Source organism: Streptopelia decaocto (assembly GCF_964273445.1).
Source record: "Streptopelia decaocto genome assembly, chromosome: Z".
NCBI lineage: Eukaryota > Metazoa > Chordata > Aves > Columbiformes > Columbidae > Streptopelia > Streptopelia decaocto.
This window is the reverse complement of record NC_138657.1, coordinates 58,502,162-58,527,012: the sequence shown is the minus strand read 5'-3', so window position 1 is coordinate 58,527,012 and position 24,851 is coordinate 58,502,162. Positions and strand designations below refer to the sequence as shown.

Here is a 24,851-nt window from a genome sequence, read left to right as displayed (position 1 = left end):
TTTTTTGCTGTGGTTTGTATTTTCAGAATCTTGACTTTATCAAAGAAACACCTGTGTCAGCCTCCTGATGCGTATGTTTATCTTCTCCCAGTTTTGCTCTTTGTAAAAAGCTTCTGTTTCTCTGTGCTTAATGAACCTACCTGTTTAAAACATTGGTGAAGCTGGCATACCTTTACAGCAGTTTCTCTAAGCTTTATCTGCTCAGTGGAGGTTTACAAATTCTTACTAACGCAAAATCAGGGCACAAATTTCTCCTGTTTTCCCTTCACCCTGAGCACTTGAGTGGGGAGAGGGAACATTTTAAAGGGCATGAAAAGCTTTATCATACTCACCCTGCAGAGCAGAGGATACAGAAGATCACAGCTATCTCTACCTCTTGGTTCTGGATCTTATTAACGTCATCAAGCAGTGAATCCTCTGTAGCTGTAGGCTGGACTTTTCCTGCTGTTAACAGGCCTCAGAATGAACTGAAGTTCACCAAACTTTCTGCAGCTAAGTAAACTCAGCGTTACTCAAAAGTTTCCTCCAGAGCTTAAGACAACAACAAATGGGAGAGTGTTAGTACAACAACCCCACAGAGCTGTTTGATGTCTGCAAATTGACTGGAGTGTGAAAGTGTATCTCCTGGGGGCTGCCCCTCCTCCCGGCCATAACCTGCCCCTCTGACAGGGAGGTGAAGTCGCGCAGGCTGCAGCGCGATGGAGGGGAGGTTTGGCTCTGCTCCCACCCTGCTGGCTAGTTCTTCTGCTGCCTTAACCGTAGCAAGCGCTGCCTTTGCTACACGACCAGTTCTTGTTATCTTTCACGTGCGCTGGACAAATTGGAGATCAGGGAAGAGGAATGCAAAATGCCTTCCCGCAGGATAGAACATATAAGAAAACAGCCAAGCTAGGAATAGAGAAGGATGGTAGGAAAAGAACAAAATGAAACTCACTCTGCTTTGCCTGGATTTTGAACTAATTCTTTGTTTCATTTGGTGTTAATAAGGAGGGAGCTCCTTTCCATGAAATGCGCTCATGATAAATCTGATAACTTTATGTTATACTATTAAACTATTTATACAGACGGCCTCAACCTGGGAATTCAGCTTCAACAGATATCCTGTTATAACAAATTGAACCTTAAATGCTTGGGAAAATATAGCTTTAATGTCTACAGACTTCTAGGGCTTTCCTGCCATGAAAACTGCCTGTTAGAGGACTTTTTTCAGTAATGTGCAGTATTTAGGAACACCATTGTTAATTAGCTCAATCACATTGCTTGCCTAATGACAAATGTTTTCAGAATGTCATTAAATTGTGAGTAAGAATGGATGGCAAGAAATAAATGTAAAATAACTTCTCTTTTATAAGAGGTCCACAGCACTGCTATTTTTAAAAAACTTGGACTATAGTAAGAAGTTGAGCTAAAGACAAGACATTGGTAGCCCCGTGGGTATTCTGGGGACACACAGGAATTACAAGTGACTACAGATGGAATCGTCATCTGAAAGTGATACTATATTAAGTGACTAAAAAACCAAGACATAAAATATGTTTTAGAAGATCACATGATAAGGAGGTGGAATTATTTTTCCCATTGTTGTTACATTACATTTTTTGGAAAGCATATCTGCTTGCCTATATACCCTCTGTTTATCTGTGAAATATGGGAAGAATAGTAAGACACTTGGATGCCACAGTTTAGTGATGTTAGGACATGTCATAAGCATGGAAAAATATTGGCATTTCTTCTAGGTGAAAAGGAGGCACAGAGATTTAAACTGTCACAGGATGTTAAGGGTACATTTGGAACTGCAGTGCAAGTTTCTGGCTTTCAGTCCCCTAAAGAAATAGGTGTCCTGTCTCAGTGAATTCTTTTTCATGGATCATTGTGCAGTAGTGATGCGCACAAAGAAAGAGGAAGAAGAAAGATGTGAAGGGTACACTGCAAAGAGAGAATCATCCATATATTCTTACAGAAAACAGCAAATTAGGGGGTAGGGCAGCATGAGTGTCAATTACCTACAGCATAGGGCAAAGTTTTTAAATTTTTGCTCATTAAATAATTATTCATACAGACCTGGAGCCTTTCTTCTAAAGGATCTCGCAGAGCTTTTACAAATGAATACTCTATTTAATGTTCTCAAAGGTTTCCTTAACGCTAATGGAACCTACTTAGAAAGCAAAAGCAACTTTAAAATGTACATGAAGACCTATATCCTCTCTGACAGCAGCAGTACATGAAGTTTGGTGTATGAACTGAACCAAAACAGGCTGGCTGAAATGGCTGTGGGACTAAGGTAGCTCATGCCATGGATTTGCCAAAGAGTGGGCTAACACCACACTTTTGCTAAACAGTACAGTGGTATTTAGTGATGAAGAGTTATATTGTGTTTGAAAAAGAGTCTGTTCACAGAATAGTGGCACCTAGCACCATATTAGGACATCAATTTGAATGGCTGGAGGAAAAAATGTGACCTATCCACCAGCCCTACACACCACAGAATCCTGGGTTGGAAGCCTTCCACCCAAGAGCTGGTTAGACTTAGCTCTCACATCCTTATGAAATGTCAAAGTCAATCTAAAATGGGGGTAGTTTGTGAATGCTTTTTAATTCCTCCCAGAAAAGCTCTCTATTTGAAGTCTGATTTAGCACCAAGATGGTAAAAAAAAAAAAAAGCTTGACCTTTGTAATGCAAAAGCCTGTTCAAGGTTTCAGTGGTGGGTTTTGTGGGATGTAGTGTTTTGGTACAGACTGGTTTTTGAGACAGAATTTCTATAAGAAAATTAAATAGGTTTTGGAAGTCTGAATTAAGTTCTGATTTGATAGCCGCAAAATCAACCTCAGATACTTCAGTACTTTAGTTTTACTTAGCTAATTTATGATGTTGTTGACTTTTAAGTGCTCTTGGCCTGTTCTGGATCATGAACTTGGAAGTCTTTTAGCCACTAAGTAAAAACTTTATCCTGGAACTGAAAACCGCTTTCCTAGGGGGGCTTACTGGAATTGGAAGCCCGTTTACTACAGTTTTCCAGACACCCAGCTGTAAGAAAAAATGAGTTAGAGAAAAAAAATGAGGTTGTAAAATAAATTTTTAAAATAACTATGTTGCACATCTTTTTATTTTAAAAGTCTGGTTTTTTGGCTCACAGAGGAATATATTGCTTGTTTTCCTTTATGTTTTCTGTATCTATTTCCTGATACCTGTTGGAAAGAAAAGGGCAAGAAAAGTCTATCTGCCACCTGTCAGAAGATAAATCTAGAATGTTTATTCAGCAGCAGTTTAGAAGTTCCTGTGAAGAATCTAATTTTGACATCATTGCCACAAGATGAAGCAAGTGTATGTTGATGTGCTGTTGGTTGAGCAGATTCTTACAACAATGTGTAAGTGAATTGTGAGATCTGAACCTTTTTCTTCCAGAATATCTTGGAAAACCTTGAGTAGCATGTAGTCCTAATTAAAACAAAAAATGCCAATTCAGCATCCTGAACAGCAGTAAGTCAAGATCGTCAAAAGTGGGTTAACTAATTTAGACTTTTAATTTCACTCATTTTTGGGAAAGTTCCCAATAAATCCTCAGCTTCTATTTGTGTTTTTCATAGCTGATCCTTAATAGTCCAGCCAGACGATTGAGGAGTTGTCTCTGTGCTCTTCATATTGTTATTGCCTGCTTTGGATTTCCTTTAGCTTTTTAGCTTGCTTTGTAAATTTGTTCTGCAGGTTCAGACAGTATGGAATCCACACAGCTGCAAAATAAACACTATAATATCTCATTTGGACAGATCAAAGAATGCTGGAAGGAAGAATTAAATTGATGATAAAAACTGCTAAGAAAGTGGAGGAGAAGTTTGTGAGGAACAAATTATCTTTCACATTTTCTATGTGAGAAGAGAATAAGTACTACTGTGGATTATTTCTTCAGCTATTCTGTGGCCCTGGGGTGTTATCCTTGTGATTTCTTTCAGGGAAGTTTCTTTGGTGACAGTACAGTTCGGAAGAGTACAAATGAGGAACAAAGAGCAGAACAAAAGTTGTTCTTATGAAATACCAGCAAAAAACAGAAAGCTTGCATCTTATTTTTCTATTGAATATTGAACTTGTTAGACACCAATCTCCCCTCATATTCAAAATGAGGAAATTTTCCCCAGACATGATCACTTTGTGCCTTCTTTTTCTATGCAAAGATTTCTGCTTTTTCTTGTCACCCTCAAGACAGAAAAGGTAAATAGGAAAAGCAGCAGTCAGAGATGTTGGTGCTAAATTTACTCAACACCCTCACAGAGCAGTGAGAAGGCACAAGTTTAAGTCAGAATTTTGAGCCCTTCTTTTCTATGTTTCTGCTACCTAGTTGCTGAATGCCATGATTCAGGGAGCCTTTTTGCAGGCTATCCAGATTTTCTTCCCCGCCGCCCCCCCCCCCCCCCGCCTTTCTATTGTTACACGTCTTGTGCTTATTTGTGCTAATTAAACATGTCGCTACTGACTCGATGGAGAACTCAAAGTCTTGGATGTATATTCTGAATGAGGTCCCTGAAGGCATAGGGTGAGTATAGTTCTCAAGGATGCAAATAACATTTCCTTATGCTTACTAATTTTGGAAGCCAAAGTCTAAATATGAAAATATGAATGGCTAACAAGTACATGTATTATAAATGCTGGTCCAATTTATCACTGCCTTCTATAAATTTGCTTTCAGAAAGATCCTTGACATCTTTCAAGGTAAAACATTACACAGGCCAAGTGTTAATAGTCATACTAAGACAAATTCAGCTTGTACTTCTATCAGCATAAATACAAAGTTATAGAGTTGCCTTTCAGTAGGCCCTGGGGAGGAACAATGCACATCCACTGAAACTTCAAAATAATTAAAATTGCTGGTTTTGTTCCTTAAACATTAAAGTGAATGATGAAAATGAGGAAATGAGTGCTGGCAAGAGGTTAGCAAGAGGCAAACAGTGTGCAGCCATGTCCATGCAGCTATCCCTCTTCGCCTCCTTCGCTCATGACCTGCAACGCCCTGAACACTCTAGTCCTGGATCTTTGTCGAAAAGCAGTTACAAGCTGTGCCAAACTGTGTGATGCTTTTGTGCTCTGAATACATGTCCTCCAGGGGATAGGATGAAACCGCCACATTCATTTGCACTTGAGTAAAAACTACATTGTTTTTGCAGTCATTTGGCATCATGTTCAAAAAATATAAGGTCAAATTCAGCCCTAGTGTTGCAACACAAATGATTTCAATGGCATTTTGCCCACCTACATCAGAGCTGGATTTGGCCCATCATCTGGATCTACTTAGTGAATACTGTGCTAAATGTTCAATGCCTTGCACAGGGTTTTAGTTATGTGCTTACCATTGAATTAAATGGGAATTGTATTCTTAGGATCTTATCCAAATTATGAAACTGTAAGAACTGTATTTTTGTTAAAGTTTGTGCAGCAATAGCAGTCTAGAACTTAAATTGCAGTTGTAATACTGGATGCACCTATAATACACCTACTAAGCATGATAAAATACCTTGCTAGTGCCTCAATGAAGAGAAGACAACAGTAGCAAATAATAAAGAGATTAAACTTTCTGACATGGGATTACTTTGCTTCTGTTTCTGAATAAATGATGACTTCATACATTAAACAAAGTGAGTGTATAGTTTTCTTAAGTATGATCCTTTTAATTGCTTCAGAGCAAATTTGAGGTTTTTCCTCTTACATGGCAATGTCCAGTAAAAGTCTTGCTTTCTTCATGCTTGAGAATCCAAAATTATCCTGTTTATATTTCTACTTTTTTTGTAAAGAAATGTGTTTTTAAATTTTGCCTAGTTTTATTACTTAATGGATGTTTGCGACTTTTTGATAATCAAGAGGGCAACACAGTGAGATCAGAAGCCTTCAGAAATAGATTAATTATATATCATCACATTTCCAGCCAAAAGTGACCAAGTGGTCATATTTGTTTTTCACAGAAATTTAAATTTGAAAATACAGGATGTTTTCGCAAAAACATTTCATTTTCTTGGAAAACAAACCAAACGAAACCAAACCAACAAACTTCATGCAGATCTCTTAGGACATTCAAAATGCTTTTGTTTCCAACAGTCAAAATGTCTTCCTTTGACAGAAGACACTCATTGGCTCTAGCCTACCTAAAGCAAGTGCTTGACACATATATATTCAGGACCTTTCTGAAAACAGTGTGCCAATGGGGTATTGGAACAAGAATTTGATTTCTCTAAGCATGAAAGCTTACTAGAAGAGAAATTAGCAAAATTTTCAATTCTAAGAAAGGGATCTAAATTTCTTCTTGTCCACCCACTCTTGGCTGATACTGTTTCAGATTTGATTAAACCAAATAAAAGCAATGTTGTGAAATTACCTAGTTAGGCACTTGGTTTTAGATTTATCTTGTGGTTGCTTTAATGTAATTGCAATTTGTCTGTCCTGTCTAGTTTTGGGTTAATCAATCGTGTCCATAAGTCTTATAATGTGGGATGCTCTTTCGTGATGTTGTAGCCTTCTGGAAGCTCAACATATATGTGAAATACTTATGTTGACTCATTTTTTCTCCCCTGACTGGCAACTCGGTAGCTTATAGGATGGTGTGTCATAAAAGAAAATATGGGCTAGGGGAGGACGGATGAGGTGAACAAGTCAGGGGTGATATCTGCAGCAATTACACATACAGAGTACTGCTTAATCATGGTAAAATGACAATCGAAGGTCAGTGGGACAGCATATGGAAAAGTCCAACTCCACCTGAGATTTCTCAAACCAAAGTAAATTAAGTAGAAATACAAATGCTTAAAACTGGCATTGGACTGTGGCAGTGGATGCACTGGCATTTGAAATGAAAATCTGTAGAGGAGAGCTTCACTCCTGAGTGATGTATGGTTGACAATACTGAGGCTGACCAAGAATCAGTCAGGTAGAAACCAGACCAAGGATACTGAGTTAATTGCAGCTTATGCTGCAAAATTAATGGCAGGAGAACAAGAGCTGTGAAGCCACCATGAGACAGGGCTCTAGAGGATGCCTTGGAAGAGAGAACTGAAAAAGCAGGAAGCAGTAATTTTAGCTACAATTCTCAGCATACACTATTATATTTTCCAAAATAACAAAAAACTTCAGAGATTTGATCTGGTGCATTACTAGGACAAGCTTAAAACAGAATGCATTATTGATAGAAAGATGCTCTGGAGGATTTTATGGTGTATCACCTAACAATGAAAGAAATTAAATAACAAGCTGATTAGACACCCTTTAAAGTAATAATTCTAAAAGTATGACAGAAACTGGAGGTCATGTGTTGACCCTGATCCCTAATGCACGGGTAGTTCAAGAAAGTTAACAGCTTTCTCCTATATCAGACCATGAAAACTTTGGGAGTAAAATATTTAATATATTTTATTTCTGGCTATAAGTAAAGTGAGGTAAAACTCACCATGGAATGCTTTTTGAATTTTCTGGTGAGCAGTAAGTGATCTAACCAAAGTTTTTGAGAATGGAAGATGTTTTCAAGTACTTAGATTATTTCAGTTGTTTATATTGAATACAGGAGAGCTATTTGGCAGGAACTAATGCTATCCAAATGCATGTTTCCATTTTAGAGTTCACACTTTAACACACAGGAAGAGAAAATAAGTTTAAGGTAACGTTATCTGTTCTACTGCACTTCCAATTACAGAACTAACCAAGAATGGAAGAAATGGAACCAGTTTGAAAGTCCAGAAGATTTGTATATGATTTGGATGAATGGGCAATGCCATTGTAGTACCAAATGACTGAGTGACTTTTGACAGAGGACCGGCAAAAAGGATTTGAATTGGTGAAGAAAGGATTTTTATGAACTAGATTGTATTTAAATTTCTAAATTGATCCTAGTTACTTGTGGCTTCTGTATGGGAAATTACTTTTATGCAATGCTAAAAGTTGCTGTGGGATTTGCACTTGAATAAATTGAGCTTGATTGTTGTGGAGTTTGGAGGCTACAAATTAAATGCTAAAGTCTTGGTGAAGACTATAAATTCTAGAGTATAAAAATAACATTTGTTATCTTTGCTAGTGGTTTATTATCCAGTGCTTTCCCAGAGCTTATTTTTGCACTTTTGATTTCCTATGGCTTAGCAAAAGGCATTGATAGTTATCAGAGTCCTCTCTAGGTAGCTGTTGTTGCAGTGTTGTTATATCTCTGCCCTCAATACAATATTCCTGAATATGAGGCAGTTCTGAGCTGCAAGTAGAGACAGTAGAAGCCCAAAAGAAATGAAAAGAATTATGTGCCCATCCAGGGAGCAGAAAATGCTTGGCTCTTGATTAGGAAAAGTAGCCAGGAAAATAATTCCAAACTTAGTCCCTTTTGGAGAGAGCCTTGCTCAGTAATTAAGGAACTAAACAGTTTATTTTTGTTGATTCCAAAAACAAGAGGTCATTCCTTGTTGAGGACCTGGTGCAGAGATTTAAGAAACATCTCAGAAAGACAAAGAGAGAATTTGGAACTATCTCAGCATGTTTTATGCCTAATAGGAGATGGCCTGTGGAAGAGAAATTGCTCAGGACTTGAGAGATCTCCTTGTAGCTGACAGCTCTGGCTAAAAGTTGCTGATAACCTCAAAGAACAAGCAATAGTCTCTGCCAGAAATTTAGCAGAAAACTAACAAAACCTAGTCAGGAGACACACTATTTGAATTTCAGGAGTTTGGACAAAAAGAAAAGTCCTATAGATACTTTTATCTAGATAAAAGGGAAGAGTGGTAGGAAATGGGCTGTTATCAGAAGTTCAGGTATTAAAATCTACCATTTTTCACACTGTCACCTTTTGTAGTGTGTCTTTTTTCTGTTCATATTATGTAGAAGCAGATTAAAATAGGCTTGTGCTAGCAGGATGCTTATTTGTAATGTCCTAATGAATAATTTAATTTCAACAAGCAAGCTCTATAGTATGAGGTAGGTAGAGTCTTCAGGTGTCATTATGCAAATGTATTGATCATGAGGACTCGTAATTGTACTAGGAGATAACTTCTGAGGTCATATACATACTGCTTGGGCAGTAAAATGCTCTAGCTGTATCATCACTGACTTGGTCTCAACAGCTGTTTAATTTGAACATCAGTACTATTCTGAGCACCAGGTTAATGGAGGCCTATGTATACATTTCTCAGATATGTTATTAATCTACAAAGCATGACTAGCTGTTTTATATTGCCCAAAAAAATGCATCTGAGAAGGATCAAAAACACAATGAACACCAGTGATAACCAGAAGGCAGTGTAAACCCACAGGAATATTTCTACTAAGTAGACAGTGGAATCAAACACATTAGGACCGATACAGTTGCATTTTTCAGAAATCACTTTCACAGAATTTTTAGACAATTCACTATACAAGCACCTGCACATACATAGCCTGTAAAGACTAACGTAGAATAAAAATTACTTTGCATATTTTGTGGAAATAAGATTATGTGATTTCTAGGGCTCTGACCTTTCAGAAGTTTACCCACTTGACCAGCACGCTATAGGACTATTTCATGACTTGTTCTGAGCAAATAACATTTTATATATATCCCCAAATTTGCCTTCTATTTTTAATTTCACCAGACGGCTTTTTCAAAATCTGGTTGCTCCTGTTTTATGCAGGTTGTGTGTATGAAATGGAAGCCTAACATCTCTCTCCCCTTCTTGCCATCTTTCTCCTGCAAACCCCTTAAGTCAGGACCCCACCACAAAGGTCCTGCTTTCTCATTGCCAATTCACATTCAGACCCAGCTGCCTTGCCAAGGCTATTGTAACCGTAAGGCCAAATAGAATATTTCTACTCCCTCCTCTGAGAAAGATGCCTTGCCTTGGCCCTGCTCCCATGTGCTGAGCCTGAACAGCAGGTTCCAGTGCTGGTTGTATTCTTGCATCAAAAGCTGCAAATCACACAGATTGCCGAAAGATGACCTCTGCAGCAGCACACAGCAGGGGTACAGTAGAATCATAGAATCATAGAATGTCCTGAGTTGGAAGGGACCCACAAGGATCATTGAGTCCAGCTCCTGTCCTTTCACAGGACAATCCCACAGTTCACACCCTGTGTCTGAGGTCATTGTCCAGTCTCTTCTTGAACACTGTCAGGCTTGGAGCTGTGATAACCTCCCTGGGGTAACAGTGATATCCAGTAGGGATAAGTTGGAACTGGTTATGTAGTAGTGCTTCAACTCAGGTAACCCATCACCATTGTTTGGGGAACTATTGAAACTCTGCTTAGCAAGCCAGTTTGGAAACCTGTGCTCCATAACCTCTGCTCGCGGTAAGGTTTGAATGGTTACTAGCCTACACAGAGGAATACCTTTCAGGTCTGTCTAGAGTGAAATGATTGGATGGTTCTGTGTATGAAAGGCACACTAAAAGCAAGAATTGCTTGTATCATTAACAGACCCATTCATATCAGTATTGTAATATATGTGTTTTCTTGGATAATTGTTTAATTATTTAGTTTTATTAAGACAGTTCAGAAAACACTGTGGTGTGTAACTGGTAGTACAAGCTTGTAAGTGATTATTTTAGGGAGAGGTACAGTTAAAGCATATATTCTAAGTACCACAGTAACTGGTTCATAACTTAAAAAAATTTGAGTGTACTGCTAATACTTAAGCTAATACCTAAGTTTTGTGATCATATAAACAATTCATCTTTTCCTCAGTATCTCTTCCGTCTACTGGTATGTGCTATAATGCAAATGCATACTGATGTTATTTTTCTCTGGCTTGAAATTGAATTAGGGTTTTTGCTTCCAATTGTGGCAGGAACATAGGGAAAGTCCTGTTTCTTCCTGTGGAGAGTGATTTCAAAGCTAGATATATCACTTGACATTTCTTAAAATTGCTTTCTCTGTTCCAAAGCAACTTAATTTACAGCTTTCTATATTTACAGTGTTTCATAAAAAGAAATTGTGTTTGACTTTGTTGGATAAAAGCTGAACAGCTTGAAGTGAGGTATCTTCAAAGTAAAAAGAATATTGTGCAAATACTTCAGAAAGTCAAATAAAATAATCGTAATCAAATGTTGCTCAACTGTGTTTGGATCCTACAAGCTAAACTCTAGTCAGACTGTACAAGCAAACTGCTGTGAAAGCTAGCATGGGTTTACTGGTGTTCTCTCTTCTGGGCCAAAAGCTTAGAGATTTGGATTTCAGCTAGAATCATTCCAAGAGCTTTGTGAACAAATTTAATCTTCTGCTTTTGATGCTGCCTTTTTTTTTTTTTTCTTTTAGTGAGGGTCTCATAACTTAGCCTTGGAAAGACTGCACTGTTTTGTGAGCAATCATGCCTATGATTGCTCAGCTTTGTGCTACTACTTTATTTTAGGCAAACCTCTTCAGTTAATTTTCAATAATGCAGTGCTTCTTTTCATGAAGAATCTCTCTCTCTTGAGAAAAACACAGGGGAAAGAGAAGACCAGTATGTCTACTAAAAACTTTTAAGCATCAGAATATTTTTATATTTGCATTTCTTGCTGCAAACTCTATATTGACAGAAAGAGACTCAATTTTGAAGTGTGTTTCTTTGGGAAAACTATGTATTTGCTATTTCAGTATTGCCTTTCTTACATGGGTGTAGTATATTCAGAGATCATCCTTCTTCATCTTTGCTTTGTAACTGGGCTGTGATAGTTCTGTGTGTGGAGGAGACATGATACAGGAAGAGACATTTTTTCACATAAATGGTGATTTTTTTTTTTTTTTTTTTTCTCTGCTTAGGGCATCATGAAGGTTTCTCTATGTATTATCTGAAGCTTCACCCAAAAAGAACAGGGTATATCATTTTTGTCAGTATCTGGGACTAGACTAAGGAATATTACAGTTCTATATCTCCTCTGTGTTACAATAAATGCTCTTGTAAATGAGGGGCTTTCAAGTATGAAGGTACTGTGGGAGGTGGTCAGAAACCTCCAGCCAAGGAGTAGAGCTGTAAGGGTGGCCTTGACCATTCCATTAGCACTTCAAAATCTGTAGGACTGAGAGATGGCCTCTGATGTCTGGTTCATGAGGAAAACCACTTGCGCCCTGTCCCACCCCTGAGTGTCCCAGTGTGGCAGGTGCACTCACCCTGATAAAGACCAGAGCTTCCAACATGGCAGCCACTGGCTCTTTCATGCCATTCCTTTTGCACATCTTGTGCCTTACCATGGCCATCGTTGGGTGCTGACCATCATGTATCCACCTGGGTACAGTGACTTCAGTCATGTACACCCCTTGGGCAGACAAGTGAGAGAGGTGGGACCCTTCAGTCAACAGAGCCCAGAGAAGCTTCTGGACTGTGGCAATATATGACCACACCTCCGATCCAACCAGGTTATAGATGGGGCCCCTGCCAGAGGTCACATTTGAGTCAGTCTTCTCAGAATAGTGTGTCTGTGATGGGTACCTCTCCCCTTAGAGTGGGATGCCATCTAAGGAAACTTCCTGGGATTTAGTGCCCTCACCTGCCCTCCCTGGTGAGTGATTATTTCTTCTGGATATATCCTTGAGAGAGCCCTCATCTCCTTTGAGTTAGCAATCATATCTTCCAGGCACACTTGAAAGAGTTTCCCTGTTGTGAGTGTGTGCACTTTGGATAATCGTTCTTGTGTGTCTAGATGCAGTAATAACACCCTGACAGGTACAATGAACTTGTAGTAGGTTAAATGTTATTGGCGTTTTGATTGATTTTGCATTGCTCCTCTTTTTGTTGTTTTCTGTTGTCCAGTTTTGGCATTGTCACAAAATATAGTTTATCTGAGCTTATCCTTTGCTTCAATTGGTTCTGGTTCATCTCTGTGACACCCAGTTTTTCCTTATTTCTGAAGAGCCATTCAGGTTGTACTAGTGAATATAACATGAAGAGACAACAGCAGGCTATTTTTTGTAGCTCTCCTAATCTTTATTATTCTGTAAAGGAGTTTCAACATGGAGAGTGTTACTTTGTTTTGGAGGCATTCTATATTATTGGTGTTTATTGGCACTTGTATCTTTTATATTTAATACATATTTATTTAATATATTTTTATATATATTATTATTAATATATTATATATATATATTTAATAAATTTTAATAAGTATTTTATTTCAACAATCATTTTGACTATTTTAAAGAATAAGGTAAAGAGGATATTTCTTTTAAATGATCTTGCTAGACTCAGAATTTAGACTAATTTTTAATCTTACAAATTGTTCTTTATGATACTAGCTGAAAAAGCCATAGAGTTATATGATATATTTAAAATTGCATGTATTTATTTTGTATTACAGAGAAAGAGAAAACTTGAACAATGATACAGTTTGGAAAAAATGTCCATAAGCTGCTGCTAGTTAGAATTCTGTATAATATGAAGCCTCCTCAAAGTTATGAGAATGGAACATAAAGTATCCCTAATTACTAAACTTGTTTTTTTCAAATTCCATAGTTTAAGATCAAAGTTGGGATTCACATCTGAATCTTACAATGGCTTCCTCACTTGTGGGACACATCAGCCATGAGTGGAAACCTCACATTATGTGAAGTTTAGATACAGTTAAACCCACTGGAGCCCTGATCCTCTCCAACGTGTAGGCCAGCAATGTGTTGTATCTTTTCAGTGTTAACTTTGCACATAGTAGAGTGGAGAGCTGCAGAAATCTAGAAAGGTTTTTATGACCATGTGATGACATTGCCTTTGGAACTGGTCTTTGCACAAACTACTTTGCTTTGGAGGTGCTGGATGTCCTAGGATGAAGCTGCCTTAGTTTTCTAATCCTACAATTCTGCTTTGGATGACTGATGGTTCTTTCTATTCAATTTTCACCATTTTTGGCCCCGATACTGCAAATCAGTCAGTTCAAGAAGGAGGCAGCTTGAGATAGGATTCTAAATAATGGTTGTTGGAAGAATAGCTTTCATGTCTGTCCTAAGAAAAAAGAGCATGGAATATGCAGATAGAAGATATTCGTCTTCTCTGTAAGCCCTTCATAAACAAAATTACTCCTCTCTTGGTTCACTGACTCCTGTGGGGTACTCATTTGAGTCAGGAAAGAAGAGTTTTGCCTGTATGAAATGTGAATCTTAATGATCTCCTTCTGATTCAAAATTATTACGGTCCATCTGAGTGTATTTACAGTTCCAACTAATTCTTTGCAGATTCTTTAAACTACATTATGTAATCTGTGTTTTCACTTTTATCACTCTCCTGAAACTCTAATGTTCCTGTTAATGCTATTCTGAAAATAAAACATCTATGTAACATGACTATCATATTTTAGATTTTTAAGACAGTTTCAAATGTAGAAAGCATGTCAAGGTGAATTGCATAATGGAATGCGGAATGTAGACCTGACTCATTGTCCTCATGGGAAAATAACAATCATGATGCCTAAGCTGAAGCCAGCTGAAGTGACCTTGAAAAGGGAAGGGGAAGCCTTTCTATTGGCTACAGATTAATTACAGTTTAAAAGCAGATTGTTTTCACCAGCATCACTTTGCATTGCTTATTGAAATCTTGGGATCATCTATGTTATAAATTCAAATGTCAGGATGTAAAGTTTCTTTTGGTGTGCTTCTAGAGTAATAGCTCAGAAAGCATATACTGGTTTTGGACCAATGTGCCCTGGAGAAATAGATCTAGAATCCTTGGTGTTACTCAGGGGGCTGATTGAGTGAATTTGAACTAGGAGCCCAGGAAATGCATCAATAATGACATACAGTCAACCTCCAGGAACCAATTGAATTTTACATAAGATTATTGTGAACCGCTACAGAGAATCAGGGCAATGGCTATCCAGTTTTCTGTATTTATCTTTATTATTGGCCATTTCTTTGTAGAAAAGAAAAATAAATTGGGTTTTTGTGCCTGGTTTTCAAGGGTCAGTGCTGAGGGTACCACAGAAAAAGAAAATAAAAAAAGAACAGAATAAACCAGCAACAGCTTGCAGGCATACACTCAAGCTTTCTCCACAGTCAGGAGGACTTCTGATCCTAGTTAATTTGTTGGCCACTGCAGAAAGATAGAACATGTTTTGATATTTGAAGAAATACACAACTTCTATTAAAACCATGGCAATGATCAGAGAAAGCAAAAATGTCTAGGACTATCTTTTTTGTTGACAGAATGATCATTAGATCATCTTACAGACTTTTTTGAATTCCCGTTGTCAACAATAAATCTGTCCATATATAACTAAGATAGAGCTATTTCAGCATAGTCTTTGTTCAAAACCTCCTGGTGAGTATTTTGTGTAGGTTTTTCCCTTTATTTATACACAGAGGATCAGTTTTTGCCAACCCTGACCACAAAATTTTGGTGCCCCACATCTAGCTGCTGCAGTCTGTAGCTCAGGATCTCAAGGACATCTTTTTTTGTTGTTGTTGTTTTCCTGATTAGATTTGATTTTGAGATTCTAGCTAAACATAATTGAGAATAGTTACATTTTCTAGTTTAATTACTTGTAGAACTAAAACTATTATGTGACTGAGTCTTTACAAGCGCACAGAAAATCTGTTTGTTGCCAAAATGTGATTTCTCATGCTTCACTAGCTTGCTTCTCACAGTGTCAGTCAAATTCAGAGTCCTCTGCCTCTGTAATCATTATACAGTACCTCTGAGCTCAGCCTACTAGCTAAGTCCTACTTAGTATTATCATCCTGGGATGAATATTCTCCATCCAAAGAAGAAGAACATGCCTTCTTCTCTCAAAGAATCTCTGCTAGGTCTTTTTGATGTCCTCTTCTACCCTCTTCGCCACTGCCTACCTATTTGGAATGACCCACCTAAAGGAATGTCCATAGGAATCTAGAGTGTAGGAATTAAATTCAAAGTCCCTTTGAATTCTGTCTTATCTCAGGCTCAGCAGAAAAATTGATCATTCTATTTTTCAAAAAACTCTGTACTTGCTTACAGTTCATCTCTTTTTTCTCTAGTATTTTTTTCTTCCTGTTGAAGTATAGACTGTCAAGGGAGTCTGAGTACATTCTTTGGTTAGCATATCCTGAAGTTTACACTATTGTTTTTGCTGTCTGAATAAACATAAAAGTAATATCCCAAAGTCTATTAAAATTCTTGAATCCATTTCATTTTATTAACATCAACATTTGGAGCCTCCTTTTTATGGCTTACAGCAAAAATACTAATTGACCTAAAGACAATTAAAATTTATAGCAGTTGTTTTTTCATAAGCAAAAACATACTGTAACACCACAGTGGTCAACTCTTGCCTTCCTACTTCAGGTAAAAGTCTTATCAACTTTAGCAGTGCTTTGTCTGAATAAAGGTTAAGCAAAGTTTGCTGTAGGCACTGCCAAGTAGATTATATGCAATTTTTGTCTTCACCTACATAGTATAGTTTGACTACAGGTTTATCCTCCATGCCTTAAAAAAAAAAAAAAAAAGTTCTAAGAAGAAAGAAATAAATCTCAATCTTTGTTAAAAATAAAGGACTATCATCAAATAACTTCTCAGGAACATCCTGGACTGAAAAAAATCAAATTACATTAAAAACTTCAAATATAATTCTGTCTTTCTTTATATAGCAAGGGAGTCACTGTAGTGACATTATAGCAGGGAGCTCCTGTTTATCCTCTGAATGCAGAAGTGTATGTCTGGATACACCTGCTTGAGAAGCCTGCACAAGAAGGCCACAAACAATTGAATACATTTGAGATGCCTCATGAAATACATGCTAGTGCTTTTTGTTGTAAAAATGAAGGAAATATGAGTCATTGCAATCCTAGAATGTAATGCCAGACAAATGAGAACCAGACCACAAACAATGAAGCCAAGTACATCATTATAGGTTGAGTAATGTGAACGACTTACATAAACTATGGCTGAAACTCAGGATTTAGCAAAAGACCATCACCCTTAATTGCATCAAGGACAATTAAAAGCTCGTTAGTCTCCAAGTTGTCCGTTAGGAATTAGAATCTTATCAATCTAAGTCATAAATATTTAAGGAGGGCAATTTTTCATCTTGATTTAACTATTTTCCTTTATCTTACCTTTCTTCCTATGTTATGAATTGCCTTTCATTTACCCAGTCTTTTCCCCCAAAATGGGGAAATAATTGCACTTTGTCTTCACCTAGTCTCCTTTTCTAGCAAGATATTTCAGCCCAGAATCTTTAATGAAATCTTCTGTCTCTCTGAAGACCTTTCTTTCTTACTAACAACACTATGTCATGAGCTCAGTGTTAGGTTCCTCCTTGTGCGATCCATTGGTTCCACGTAAAAATAAGGCAGGTGATCCTAACACTCTCTTGAAACAAAATGTGCTATCGGTAGCTGTAAGCTCCATAGGACTTGTGATGTATTTGTTTCTACCCTTCATTTTAGAAAAGATAAAAAACACTTATCAAAACATGACCATTAGGCGTTTGCTGTCTGCACTGGATTAAGTCATTCACTAAGAAGCACCATTTATAAGATGCACGCCCACATGATGAAATAAACCACAGATTATCAAAGGCTTTAAGAGTTTTGGAAGACTCTGGATGAGACTGTGAGGAGAGGAGGCATCAAACTGAGAACAAAACTTAAGTCCTGCAAGACAATGTTGTAACATCTCCAGTGTGTTGTCACACAGCCACATTAAGAAACTCTCACTTCTCCTTAAGTTGCCTCAAAGACCATGGAAATTCTCTGGTGGCAGGAGGTAGCAGACACTGAAGTCCTACTAAGAACAAATGCATCAGGGATTTCTCTAGTGTACATTTGAAGTGGTTGGCCATGTGATCTAAATGTGTGGAGGCAGACTATCCCGTAAGACATTTAAGTGTGGCAAACACTCTCATGAGAGTCAGCTTAAGGGTTATAAAGATTTTCTGGAGATAATCCTAAAAATGTGAAAAGTCTACTGATTTATGAGCTCATGATGCTCTAACAAAAACAATAAAAAATGGCAGGAGGTGATTTATAGGGGTCTAAGTATATTTGAAACAACTAGTGTCCAGCTAGTGTCCAGCTAGCTGAAGAAGAGAACTTTTTTTTTTTTTTTTTTTTTTTTTTTTTTTTAAGAAAGAGCTACACCAAATTAAGTCTGACAGTTGTGTGGTGAAAACATACTTGGATTTCATAATCATAGGAGAAGTCATCATCAGAATTAATGTAGACAGGAATTTGTTTGCTGCCATCATGGATAATAAGCAGAACAGAACAAACAGTCTCTAAGCAGTAGCTAGTTCAACTTTTTACAGCTCAAGTTTTCCAGTTGCCATTTTAAATACCCGAATAATCTCGCTTCTGAATTGTCTTCCTAACAGGGATTATAATAACAGGCACCACAGCATTCAACTGTGAGACAAGAGAGAAGGATTCATGGGCATCCACTGAAGAGATATTTAGTGGAATTGACATGTTTTTACAGAATCATTGCATTTTTTTCTCTATTTTTTCTACTCTATTTTTCTCTACTGCCCTTGACACCTGCTTTATTGTAGTCTAACTGTAATACTTGATTTCAGGTATGACAAGAGAGTTCGGAACCTGGCTTATTCTGTGATGTAAAGCAGAAGCTCTTATCTAGTTCAGGGAAACTGGAGTCCAAGAGAAAAAGCTGGAAGAAAAAGCTGGAGGCTTAAAACCATTAAATCAACAGATGGATGTAAATACCAACTTTGCTAAAGAATACTAGAATGAACAACTTCTGCTACTCATTTAGTAGCTCTTGTCAAAGCATGTCTTGATAAGTCCTGCTAGATGAAATAACCAACTGCAGTGAATTGTGACAAACTAGGCATTTGGCCTGCTTCTGCATCTGGTTCATAATAACATCTGGTACGGCATGTTCTCTCTGGATTGCCACAGAGAGAAGATACTATTGATTCATCTTGCTGGGTTCCAGATGTAACAAAAACTGAAATATTTGAAAGTAGAAAGTAGAAAAGTAGAAAACTAAACATACCAATTTTTTTAAGTGAAGGTAGAAAAGCATTTTATTTCCTACAATGCATGCTCCTTGAACTACTTGAGGAGTGAGATGTTCTTTTAAATCTAACAAAAAAAACCCCTTTGAGTTTACATTAAAATTCCAACAAGGATTTCATTATATGAATTCGGATTTCGCTCATTTTGCAAAAATTATAGACCTATAATATTTATGTTTAAATTGACAGTCACTGTTCCAGAGATACATAACAATTCAATTGTAAATGCAATACTGGAAACTAATAACTATGGCAACTTTGTTATCCAGTGTCGCAAATCTGTCTGGGTATTCAGCAACGTGCACTTCTGACCCCTTCAAGTATTCCTTGACAGTGCAGTGCTGCAAAAAGCTAATGAGAATCAGAACAACTACAAAGATAACACTGTATCCTTAATAGACACCAACGGTTTCTGAATTGGAAAAAAATGAAAAAATGAAGCTCAGTGGTACTATCTTAGAATGAACAATCATAGATATAAAGATTTTTTTCCCAGTGGTTTGGTTTGGTTTGGTTGGCTTTCACAGTATCACAGTATCACAGTATGTTTGGGATTGGAAGGGACCTCAAAAGATCATGTAGTCCAATCCCCCTGCCAGAGCAGGAACGCCTAGGTGAGGTCGCACAGGAACATGTCCAGGCGGGTTTTGAATGTCTCCAGAGAAGGAGACTCGACAACTTCCCTGGGCAGCCTGTTCCAGTGCTCTGTGACCCTTACTGAGAAGAAGTTTTTTCTCAAATTTAAGTGGAACCTTTTGTGTTCCACTTTAGATTTTGTGTTCCGCTTTAGATTTTTTTTTTTTTTTAATAACAGTTCACATTATATCATGTCCTGATCATTGTGCATGTGTCTTTTTATCATATTAGGCCTTTACAGTCAAACTCCTAGACATGTAGGTAGGTTCTAGATGAGGCATGGGTACGGAATCTTACTGTCAAATTAGCCAAAGCACATAGCCAAAATGCATGCTGGTCTTCAATTTTTATGAGAATTGTGGAAAGGCAGAGCATTTGTATAAAACCTATAGGTAAAAAGTTAATTAAGCAATATTTTTGTAATACACCTGAAGTACTGGATGCTTTTATAATGCAAACATACATTGTGACTCATGGCTGCAGGATCTTTGATCTAGAACTAGGAGCCTTCAAGCTGAATTTCATTTTATCATTCAACAGCAATCAACACTGTGCCTTCAAATACCCATTACCATGTAAGGATTACATATTTATAGATTTACAAGATTTACAATTTTATAAGTACATCTCATCTAACCTAAATGATTCACAGAGATTTCCAATATTTATTCCCAGCTTTGTAAGTACAATGTAGATGTCAGCATATGGTCAGAACCACATAGACATTGTCAAGCGACAGTGGAAAGCATTCAGGACTAGGTTTTTTAACACTTGCCACCACTTATTGTTCAAAATATTTGACACTCAACAAATTCCACTAAGTGTTCTAAAATGGGAACTAAATTCATTCCAAAGCCACTTACTGACTCTCAAGGAGGAAATGAGGGACTAGGACTATCCTTTAACACCAAGCCAAAATACCTCATAATTCGGTGATCAGGGAACCTCTTCTAACAAACTCATATAATCAACTTCTAAATTCGCTTGTACAAGCAGGGACATAAGTCAAAGTATTGAATATTTTAGAAAGAGCTTTAATGCCTAGAGGACTAAGCATACATCGTGCCTCAGCATTTTTTTTAATAAAAACATTTGTTTTAGAATTCTGCAAGGTGGATTGCTCTGTTCCCATTAAGCAAGATATTAAATTCAATGAAATTTTTGAGTCTAATTGCATTGTGATCCTTTTCATTCTCATTCCTCCATTTTGGTTGTGCACTTTTTTCTAGTATTCAGCATTAAAAATTTGCTGGAAACTGAGGGAAAATATCTGTTTAGTTTTGGAGCTGTTACACAGATAACTTATTTTATGTTTTAAATTTATTTTGTTTTCCTATCTTTTATCATAGAAGTTCTACCCCTCTGTTTTTATTTACTTTTCATTTATGTGCCTGGAGAACTTCCTATGGTTTATGCTATAAGTATCTTGTTACTTCTTGCTTTATCCTTACTATTTCTGAATTTTAAACATATTTTAGTCAATCTTTCCCCACCGCCCGCCCCCCCCCGCCCCGTCTTCTCTGTGAGCAGGTATCCTTTTACAGCTCTCTGTTCACTGGATTACATCTGAACACCACTTCCTTTAAGTTTATTGTTCTAACTATCGGTAATGTAAACCATGAATAATGCTGCATTTTTGTTTTAAAAACATGTCAGGTTTCCTATATAGTTCCTTATCTCTTTAGTCCACTTGACTTCATTAACTAGCTCCTGGAGTTTCTTAGTTCACCCCTCTGAAATTAAGAGCCTGTGTTGCAGAGCTGCTTTTGTTTGTCCTTCCATTTAAAGTAAAGCAACTCATGATCACTTTGTTTGTTTGTTTGTTTGTTTTCATGGCCAGCTATTTTATGATGGATTTTACTGTTTGCTGAAACAAAGTCTAAAAGACCCTCACCTCTCATGGGTTCAGTCATCAGGTGAGAGCTACCCCACCCAGAGCTAACTAGCCATATGTTTCTCATAGACCGGATATCCAGTGTTATAGTCTCCCATAACAACATAAATTTGCAGCAGTATTTGTCTCAAATAAAATTACTAAGTTTTTTTTTTTTTTTTTTAATTCAAACCTAATCTAAAGGATTTACAGAGATTTCCAGCATTAATCCCAATAAACTTGCACCATAATTCTTCACCAGTGGCTGATTTTTTTGACTCACTTAGATTTTCTTCTATTTATATTAGATCTTATTCATAGTATCTGTCATCATGAGTGTTCAGTTTGGCACTTTCATTCTTATGCTCAGATGTTCCTCCAAATCCTACACCTATGCTTCAGGTACAGTAGCTGTTTGTTACTTTTGCCATCTCTGGTTTCATGTCCAACACTGGCAGCTCTTCATTAATTTTTCTCCCAGGTTCCTTGTGTTCATACAATAAAGGTTTCAGTTGTGTTCTATGAATCATGCCTAAAATTTCCTGAGAGCAAGTATCCCACACACATTTATTGTATACAGACTTGGCTTCTAGTTTCATTTTAACAAAAATAGGTCTTTGTCCCTTTCTCCAAATACCAGCAGAACACAGCTTTTATTTTTTTGCTCCACAAGCATAGCACAAAATCAAATAATTTTCTAAGAGTATAGTCAGCCCTGGGACAATGATTGCAGTACGAATAAATTTCAAGTGTTAGTCAACATTTTTACTAGACAGGATTATTCCTTTTAATGCTAATTAAAATTAAAGCTGGATTGAGAAACAGTCAAATTTTTTGTCCCAAGTCACAAAAAACCCTCCAAAATTCTTCTTATCTCTGAAATGGATTTTTTAAAAATAGATTTAAATATAAGAACTGGTCTGTATTTGATGTCTTAGTGTCCTGCAGCAGAATCAGGAAACCTGGAAATGTCAGCTCAGTGGCAGCAGGAAGAACAGGAAGCTCTGCCCTGTAAAGGGGCTGAACATGGGACTTTGAGTGCCATGCCTTGCTCAAGGCTCGCCAGACTCACATTACTGGAAGACTTTATTTCCCAGCACTTTCCACATCCAGCCCAAAATAATTTGCAAAGTCAGAATTTACTGTTTTCATCTTGAGAAATGTGATTTTTTAAAATTAAAATATTACTTTCTGCTTTAAAGAAAGCATTTTGAAAGAAAGCTCCAAATCAGGCCTAATAAAAATGCCTTTCAGAAACATCCCTCTTCTAATGGAAGTCTTAAGGCTATGTTATGTTCTGAAGCAGTTCACACCCATCACTTCTGGCCACATCTTGGGAAACAAGGACTGTTTAACTTGCATCAGTCGAAGGTTTTATTTCTGATAAGGGCTGAAAGCATTTCCCCTTCCTGGAACATCTCTCTCTGAGCCATTAACTTCCAGAGGCAACTGTCTGCAGCTGGTGAAAATTTGGGTTGCTCAGCTCATCACCTCAAATATGACAGTACAATTAGACTTTACTTTTCCTAAGAATTTCCAAGGAGCTGTATCTGAAATAGACTTCCAGATCCAAATGAAAAGGAATCCATCTTAATGTTCAGCAGGGTTCTCAATACAGGAAAGAGCTAATTATAATTTTGTTGCTGGAATAACATATATGAAACTTTGGCTCCAAACTGTGGTACAGTGCTCAAAACCAACAATGTGACAACTTGAATCAGCATTATCTAGCTGTGCAAGAAATTATTAGATAGCTAACAAAGTGATTGTGAAATCCTGACTGCTGGGACTATCTGTCTAAAGATTTAAAGGTCACAGAAATGGTTTAATAGCTGTAGTTTCATAATTAAAATCATATAAATAATTAACATATTCATTGTAATAAATACAATTAGAATTGTTAAAAATGTTACCATGATACTTACCTAGATAGTAAGTTACCAGTCAGTCCTTAGTTGCCAAACAATACTGTGGTGAAAAACAATTCACATAAAAAAAGTTAGACAGATTTTTGGTTCAAAAAGGTGGAAAACTACTTCTGCTCTTAACTACAATGAGTATAATTGATTAATACTATAATGGATGTTTATATTTAACAGACATTATTTTAATAATCAAATAATGCATATTTTAACATACCTTTTTTAGTGACACTGAATAAATGTAGAAAAGTATAAAAAATTAGGTTCTACCCAGTACAAACTTTTCCAGGAAGGATTATAAGTAGGAATTCACAGTGGTGTTAGAAGGGCATCCTGTAAATACCTAGCTGTGAAACAGCACACATTTGTTCACCTTCTAAATAAATAATTAGCAAACAAACAATGTTATATAGAATTTTCATTATAATTTTAGAATCTATTATATACTTTTGTAAAATGCATATTACATATTTTATAGCATAAATCAGTAACATATTTACAAACATATTTTTTTAAAAAAATATTTAAAAACATTATGGAACTGTGACACTAAAATATATTAATTTCCCATAATTCTGTAAATATGTGGTTCTGTAGAACACATACAGAGAGACACAAAATATATCAGACAACAGACCAGGTGCAAAAGATTTGTCTACACCATTATATATTCATTTTCAATTTCTCAAAACTTTTTAACAGATAACCTAATATCGGCAAAGGGTTCCACATCTAGTGGTCAGCAAATAAGAGCAGCCTTCTTACAAAAAACACCATACTGCCACTTGTTTCTACCTAGGTCTGTCTTTGAGACCAGGCAGATAATAATAGTTTCAACAACTTCACTGACCACATCAGACAAATGGATTGTGGATTTGGCAAGACAGGTTAGAAAAGAAGGGCTGCAATTGCTCACCTGATGCTTGCTGATAAAAAGAATAGGTAGAAAGACTCCTCTTCAGCGGGGTGACCACTGAGGTTGATGACTGGCAATGGTCTGTAGCTCAGAAAAAAAGCCGAGGAGATGGCACTGGTGTTTTTCTCCCCACCTCCTGAGGGGAACAGGGTGCTCTGAAGTCTTCTCTGAGGAGCAACTTATGCTGCAAGTACAGCTCATCCACCATGGGCTGTGTTCAGTCCCTGAGGAGCTGTAGCTCATAAATTACACAGAAGAGCCTTTCCAGAAACAAATGTGTGTTCCCACAACCACATTTAAAATTAGGCTGTTAAAATCTTCTCTGAAAAAGCTAAATGATACCCTTCCTATTTCTTGTTGGTTCTGCTTCTGCTCTTTAGGGACTCCTGATCTAACTTCATATTGCTCATCTACCAAGGCCAGCCAACACAGCAATACTTCTCTTTGTCATTTAAGCCAAATATAATGTGAGAATATTAACTGAAAATTCCAGCTTTATTAAGGGGTTGGACAAATGAGTGATTATTTTGCTGACAGCCACTCTAGGTCACCAGCCAGGAATGATGAACCCTGTGGTGAATCTGATATTGGTTGGGACAGTTTTATTTGCCTT

The 24,851-nt window shown here is 37.1% G+C and overlaps 1 long non-coding RNA gene across 1 annotated transcript; it reads right to left on the bottom strand.

Moving 5' to 3' along the window:
• Positions 1-413: 413 nt before the first annotated feature.
• LOC309451110 lies at positions 414-24,345 on the bottom strand. The gene is made up of 3 exons (XR_014186182.1): positions 24,239-24,345; positions 23,326-23,368; positions 414-492 (listed from the first exon to the last, which is right to left on the bottom strand). It is a non-coding gene; the product is annotated as an uncharacterized lncRNA (long non-coding RNA).
• Positions 24,346-24,851: the final 506 nt, after the last annotated feature.